Raw genomic sequence first — 7870 nt, forward strand, 5'->3', positions numbered from 1 at the left:
TAAAAGCTTTGTAACCTCAAAAGGAATTCAATATAGGAAAAGAAAGAGCAAGTTCAAAGCTTCAAATTTATGAAATTAAAGTAAGCTCTTTTTAAAAAAAGAATACTGGATGGAAACAAACAAAAACCAATTTTCTCAAGAGGCAAATACTGAACTAAACTACTCAAAAACTATGATTACATGTTTAATTGACTGTTGCAGTGAGATGCTAAAGCATGCAATCTATGCATATAAAACATGCTCAGTTTACAAACTGGCATCTCCATTATTTTGTATTCAGTTTACTTATAAAATAACATTTCTATCTTGAACATCAGAAAGCAGGAAAAACTGGCTTAGAAATGCCTGGAAAATTACATTTGGCTAAATCGTGATACTTTGACATGGCTATGCAATGATGAAATTATCAAAGAGATCACAGAGAGCCACAAAGCCCCAGAGAAGCTGTTGACAATCTAGCATTTTCATATTATGTGAAAATAGTCATTCTGTTTACCAAAAATAGCAGCAGAAATGGTATGCATGATGATTAAGACATGTACCTATAAAACGTTGAAACTTATAGCATCATAAAAATGGTTTGTATTAAACGTTAATATCGAGTAAATCGACCTGGAGATCTCACCTGGTTTCTGTCTGAGCTCATTACCATTAAGCAGGAGCACTCGTTTATTTTTTTTTTCTTTCAGGGAATTCTGCTTTCTTTTTTTTACTTAATCTTTATTGTATATTTTCCCATTACCTTTTAGTCCTGCTGTACATCCTTCCCCCCAGCAATCACCACACTGAAGTCTGAAGTCCATGTCCATGAGTCCTTTTTCCTTTTTGCTCAATCCCTCCACCCTCTCTTCTCCCCATCCCCCACCCACTAGCTGTCATCCTGCTCTCCATCTGGAGGCACTAGTCTCTTTAAAAGGCAGTATGTTATTCTTAAATAGCTTCTTGGATTATTTTATGAGCATTGTGATGATCCTTTCAAATGGTGGACAGCTGTGGTTATGTTTTTACTTTTTCGATAGTTCTTTCTTCCTTTCTGATTTTCCAAGATTCCTTTTATCTTTCTGTTTCAAGAACTTCCTTCAGCTATTCTTTTAGGGTAGGGTAAGTCTGCTGGCCACAAATTCTCCTTGTTTTCTTTCCTCTAAGAATGTCTGGATGTCCCCCTTTATTCCTGAATAATGTGTTCACTTTAATATAGGATTCTAGGCTGACAGTTCTTTGCTTTTAGCACTTAAAACATGCTTTTGCCACTTCCTTCTAGCCTCAATGGTTTCTTATGAAAAGCTGCTGTCATTCAAATCATTTTTCCCAGGAGCAATGTGCTTTGTTTCAGTTTTCAGAAGGTTGATTACAATGTGCCTTGCTGTGAATTACTTTGGATTATACTGTTTGGGATTCACTGGTTTCTTGAATCTTTAGGTTTATGTCTCTTGTCAAATTTAGTTAAATTTTAGTCATTAGTTTTTCAAATTTTGGTCATTTTTCAGTTAGTTCTTTTTTATATCTTCAGTTTCTTCACTGATATGTTCTACTTTTCATTTGTTGTAAGCATGTTTATAACTTCTCATTGAAGAATTTCTATAATAGCTCCTTTGAAATTTTTCTCTACCTCTGTATCATCTCAATGTTGGCATCTACTGACTATTTTTTCTCATTCAAGTTGAGATTTTCCTGGTTCTTGACATGATTAATGACTTTCTACTATATCTTGGACATTTTGGAATTTATAAGACTATAGATTTTATTTAAATTTTCTGTTTTAGCAAGCTACTTCTGACACCATGCCATCAGAAACAAGGAGTAGCTGACTTATTACTGCCAGGTGGGAGTGCAAGTCCATGTTCCCCATTTGGTCTGCATTGACAGACATCCAGTAAATAAGTATCTCATTATTGCTGAATGTGGGTGAGAGTTCCCGCTTCCCACATGGCCTTCACTGACATCATAGAGGGAGTCATTCTGGGGAACACCATCCCTGCAGGAAAAGAGTGGGGTGCCTCCATGCAACTTTCACTTCCTTTGCTGAAGCATAATTTTGAAACTTAATTTCTGAGTATTTAATGATAAGTAAGCTTGCTGCTCTAAGGTCACATGATTGGGACCAGTGTTATGCTCACACCCAGGGTGAACTTCACCACCTCCAAAGCAGGAAGGTTTTCCATAGACAAACAATGTCCTCAATAAGCCCAGATCCACAGCTTGCAAAACAGCATCAGCTAAAGCCAACAGGTCCACATCTAAATGATAATCTGGTGTCTGAAGACAGGGACAGATCCCCGACAAAGATCTTCACCCACTTTCCAGAGAAGGTACTTTTAATGAATATAATGAACTTCCTTTTGACAAAAGCCTGAATAGGCCAGGTAATAATGTCTAGAACACAAGAAGTTTTCAAAAATAAAATCCTCTGGCAGGTGAAAGGTAACTCTAGGTAGGTTCTGGAAGGTACATGAATTTCAAGCAATTCGAGGAAACATATCAATCTGCTTATTATTTTAGAAGTGTGTTAGAGATTTTCAAAATGCTGAGAAAGTAAGGAATTAGAAAAAACTTCAAAAACAGTGTCAAAGGGAGTCAAACTGCTTTAAAATTTCTGGGTTTTGTGAACATGTATATTTAAAGATTTCTTTTATTACAACAGTAAGAGTCCAGAAGTAGTATACTACTTTATCACTTTCAAAGTATTCAGAAAGATTATTTTTGCGGAAAAAAGCAACCCAGGAATTATTTAATGTTATATTTTCTTTCAATTGGAAATACAGGAGTAATGCAAGGCACTTTGCAGTTATCTGAGATAACAATTTATCCAAGTTTTGGAACATACAGGTTAATTTACAATCAAACTCAGATGATTTTATTTTTTAATATTTTATTTATTTATTTATTTTGAGAAAGGGGTTGGTAGAACGAGTGAGAAAAACATCCATGTGCGAGAGAAACACCGACCAGTTGTCTCTCACACACCCCCAACTGGGGACCTGCCCCGCCACCTAGGCATGTGCCTGACTGGGAATTGAACTGGCAATCTTTCAGTCCACAGGCCAGAGTTCAGTCCACTGAGCTACACCAGCCAGGGGAAGTCAGATGATTTTAAAAGAATTTTAGTTACTTCTTTCTATTTCTCTTATTCATGGAACTCTGTCTCAAGAAACAGTCTGGGTGACCACCACTTTGATCACCGTTGACTGGAGAAGCGTTATTTTCTCAGGCACTGCTCTTCAACACACAGGAGCTGCAGAAACGGTGGCCAGACTGACAGGGGATGGCTAACGCTTGCTCTGGTCACCAAGTCTATGCTCCTCACTTGGCCTCTGCTGACACGGATGAGGCCATAGTTTACTGTTGTTGTTTGTTTGTTTTCAATCTTCACCTGGGGATGTATTTATTGATTTTAGGGAGAGAGAGAGAGAGAAACATTGATGTGAGAGACAAACGTTGATTGGTTGCCTCCAGTACACACCCCAACCATGGATGGAACCTGCAACCGAGGCTTGTGTCCTGACTGGGAATCGAACCCACAACTTTTGGTAGGACACACCAACCTACTGAGCCACCTAGCTAGGGCAGGCCACAATTTTTTTTTAATATATTTCATTGATTATGTTATTACAGTTGTCCCATTTCCCCCCTTTTATTCACCTCCACCCTGCACACACCAGCACCCCCACCATATTCCCCCCCTTTAGTTTATGTCCATGGGGCATACATATAAGTTCTTTGGCTTCTACATTTCCCATACTATTCTTAACCTCCCCCTGTCTATCTTCTACCTACCATTTATGCTACTTATTCGCTGTACCTTTTCTCACCCTCTCCCCATCCACTCCCCTGCTGATTGATAACCCTCCATGTGATCTCCATTTCTGTGATTCTGTTCCTGTTCTAGTTGTTTGCTTAGTTTGTTTTTGTTTTAGGTTCGGTTGTTAATAACTGTGAGTTTGTTGTCATTTTACTGTTCATAGTTTTTATCTTCTTTTTCTTACATAAGTCCCTTAACATGTCATATAAGAAGGACTTGGTGATGATGAACTCCTTTAACTTGTCCTTATCTGAGAAGCTCTTTATCTGCCCTTCCATTCTAAATGAAAGCTTTGCTGGATAGAGTAATTTTGGATGTAGATTCTTGCCTTTCATGACTTCAAATATTTCTTTCCAGCCCCTTCTTGCCTGCAAGGTTTCTTTTGAGAAATCAACTGACAGTCTTATGGCACTCCTTCATAGGTAACTGTCTCCTTTTCTCTTTTTGCTTTTAAGATTCTCTCTTTATCTTTAATCTTGGGTAATGTAGTTATGATGTGCCTTGGTGTGTTCCTCCTTGGGTCCAACTTCTTTGGGACTCTCTGAGCTTCCTGGACTTCCTGGAAGTCTATTTTCTTTGCCAGATCGGGGAAGTTCTCCTTCATTATGTTTTCAAATAAGTTTTCATGTTCTTGCTCTTCCTCTTCTCCTTCTGGCACCCCTATTGATTCAGATGTTGGAATGTTTAAAGTTGTCCTGGAGGTTCCTAAGCCTCTCCTCATTTTTTTGAATTCTTGTTTGTTCATTTTGTTCTGGTTTCTTCCTTCTGGTCCACACTATTGATTTTAGTCCTGGCTTCCTTCCCTTCACTGTTGGTTCCCTGTACATTTTCCTTTATTTCATTTAGCATAGCCTTCATTTTTTCATCTAACCTGCGGCCATATTCAACCAATTCTGTGAGCATCCTGATTACCAGTGTTTTGAACTGTGCATCTGACAGGTTGGCTATTTCTTCATCGCTTAGTTGTATTTTTTCTGGAGCTTTGATCTGATCTTTCATTTGGGCCTTTTTTTTTTTTTTTTTTTTTTTTTTTTGTCTCGTGCTCCTGTTACGTAGTAAGGGGCAGAGCCTTAGGTGTTCACCAGGGTGGGGCAACCTACATGACTGCGTTGTGACACTTATGGGGGGGGCGAGAGGGAACAATGGCGCTTGCTCACTCTCTGCCAGTTTTCAGTCACTTCCTCAGCTACCCACAATCAAATTGGGCCCTTCTGCTGCTGAATCCCAGGTGGGTGGGTTTGTTATGTTCTAGGACCCTGTGGGTCTCTCCAATGAACTCTCCTGTTAGGCTGGGAGTTCCTCCCATTGCTGCCTCAACCCCCACAGGTGTTTTCAATGAGAGTCTTTGAGGCTTAACTTCCCCATGCTGGAACCCTGGGTGGCATGGCCTGTCTTGTTACCCAGTTGTTCCTCCTGGCTTATATGCATGCAAATGTGGAACTGCCCAGTCCACAATCCATCACCTTGCTGAGTCCGCCAGCTGCTGCCTTGCCCACCCCAGTCCTCCAGCTGCCACCTTGCCGAGAGTCCTCTCCACCCAGCTGCCCCTCTCTGCCCCTCCTACCAGTCTAGATGAATGTTTCTTCTTTAACTCCTTGGTTGTTGGACTTCCATACAGTTCAATTTTCTGTCAGTTCTGGTTGTTTGCTTTTAAATTTGTTGTTGTCCTTCTTTTGGTTGTGGGAGGAGGCACGGTGTATCTACCTATGCCTCCATCTTGGCCAGAAGTCCCCCACAATTTTTTATATAGGTCATATTTTCTGCTTTTTTGCACATTGGTAAATTTTTATTGATGCTAGACATTATAAATTTTACCTTGTTGGTATTAGATATTTTTGTATTTCTTTAAAAATTCTTGAGCTTAGTTCTGGGATACAATGAAGTTATTTGGAAATAGTTTGATCCTTTTAGGTTTTGCTTTTATGGTATTTGGGGAGGGTCCTGAGAAGTGCTCCATCTATGGCTACTTATTCCTCACTACTGAAATAAGGCCTTTCTGTGTACATGACCTAGTGCTCCATGAATCATGAGGTTTTCCAATTTGGCTAGTGGGAATGGGCACTGTTCCAGCCTTGTCCTGTTACTTCTAATCCTCTCAGATAGGTTTCTCACACTTATGCTGATCAGTACTCAGCTGAATTCTTTTTTTTTTATCCTCGCCCACAGACATGTTTATTGATTTTAAAGAGAAGGGAAGGGAGGGAGAGAGAGAGAGAGAGAGGGAGGGAGAGAAACAGCCACATGAGGAACATCAATCAGTTGCCTTCTGCACACTCCCTGACTGTGATCAAAACTGCACCCTAGGCAGGTACCCTGACCAGGAATTGAATCCACGACCCCTTGGTTTATGGGATGACACTCCAACCAACAGAGCCGTCAGGCCAGAGCTCAGCTGAATTCTTGACAAGAACCTTCTGCAGACCTCCAGAGTTCTCTCTGCACAGCTCTCTCCTCCCCAGGACTCTCCTGCACACTCTAGTTGCTTTGGTCTCCCTGAACATCCTTCTCTATTTCCTTAACCCAAAAGTTTTGCCAGGCTCCACCTGAGTGCTATTGCCTGGAAACCCTTCCTAAGCAGTAAGCTAGAGCAACTGCCAGGCTCACCTTACTTGCTTCTCACCTCTCAGGAAACACTGCTTCATTGTCTCATGTCCATGTCTTGAAAACCATTGTTTTCTATATTTACGTGGCTATTTCTTGGTTTGTTTTTTTTTTTCAATGTTGTTGTCTCAGGCAGAATGGTAAATCTAGACTTTTATACCAAGTTAGCAAGATCAGAAGTCTTCTAGAGAAGTTTTTAACTTTTTATTTCAAAAAATATTCAAACTTTCATAAAAGTTATAAGGATAGTACAATAAATGCTTATGTACCCTTTCACCTGGATTCAACAGTTGCTAATATTTTGCCTCATTTGTTTTATCTTTCTCCATATAGGTAGATATGGCTATACATGCACGCACAGATCATTATCATTTTTGCTAAATCTTTGTAGAGTGGGTTGCAGACATCATGCCCTATCACATTGTTATAACCGTTTTTCAGATGAGGAAACAGGCTCAGAGAGACGTTGCAACTTGCCCACAGACCTAGAAATAGAGGGAGCCAGGATGAGAACCCAGGCCTATCTTTCTTCAAACCTAAGGTTTTAACCACAACATTTTACAAGGACCACTGTTGTCTTTACCCAGCACATGAGTCACACTAGATACTAGTTCAAGTTGAAGGCCACACAGCCATGAGAAAGGAAAGGTAAGACTCCCAACAGCAATTTCCCTAGAGAACGGGAACAAGATCAAGAATTCTTCCTTCCTCCCTCCTCAGTCCTCTGGTGGCTCATCTAAGGCCCCAATTATCTCAGCATTTCATTTTTTTTTTCCACCCATCTACTTTGTTAGAGCGATTCAGGGCCTGCTTCACCAAGCAGGAGTGAATTTAATGTGCTCAACTCCTTGGAGATTTAACACTCATTTAAGCCCAAAGAACTAGTCTGTTCACTGGTTCTCACATCCTGACCTCTTTCTCTCCTTGCAATTCAACTTAAAATGGGTACCAGGAATTCACCTTTCTCAGGCCCCAGTTTGCACCTTGCTACCCTCCCTGAGGCTCCTCTAACACAGACCCTTAAGTGGGACCTGGATGCATCTATAGAGAAAAGGTGCAAGCTCAGAGACTTAGGAAAGAGACCCAGGCGGACCTCCTGCTGGTTAACAGGGCCATGCTACACACACATTTTCATACTGACGTTTTCATGCTACAAAGATTTGGAGGCACAAGTTATTGCCTTGACCTGAAAGCTGTGCTCTCCCTGCAGCCCACCAATAGGCTGTGTCAGGGCCCTTTAAAGCCACTGCGATGATTTTCTGTTCCTGTTATGGGGTCTTCTCATCACAGCATCTTCCTGGAAAAGACCATGATTAATTTTTCATTTCAGCCCATTGCAACGCTGCTTCCTGGCAGCTAACAAGAGGGGAAGGAGTGCACGGGGAAACTCGCTTCACTATTTCCAACTAAATTCCACTCCTTTCATGAGACTTTTCCAGACCACTCCTGCCAACAAATCCTTGGGCTGCA

The 7870-nt window shown here is 40.7% G+C and overlaps 1 pseudogene; it reads right to left on the reverse strand.

Moving 5' to 3' along the window:
* Positions 1–1954: 1954 nt before the first annotated feature.
* On the reverse strand, positions 1955–6441 carry LOC112303004 (protein Lines homolog 1 pseudogene; annotated as a pseudogene).
* Positions 6442–7870: the final 1429 nt, after the last annotated feature.

Source organism: Desmodus rotundus, chromosome 5 (genome assembly GCF_022682495.2).
Source record: "Desmodus rotundus isolate HL8 chromosome 5, HLdesRot8A.1, whole genome shotgun sequence".
NCBI classification, from domain to species: domain Eukaryota; kingdom Metazoa; phylum Chordata; class Mammalia; order Chiroptera; family Phyllostomidae; genus Desmodus; species Desmodus rotundus.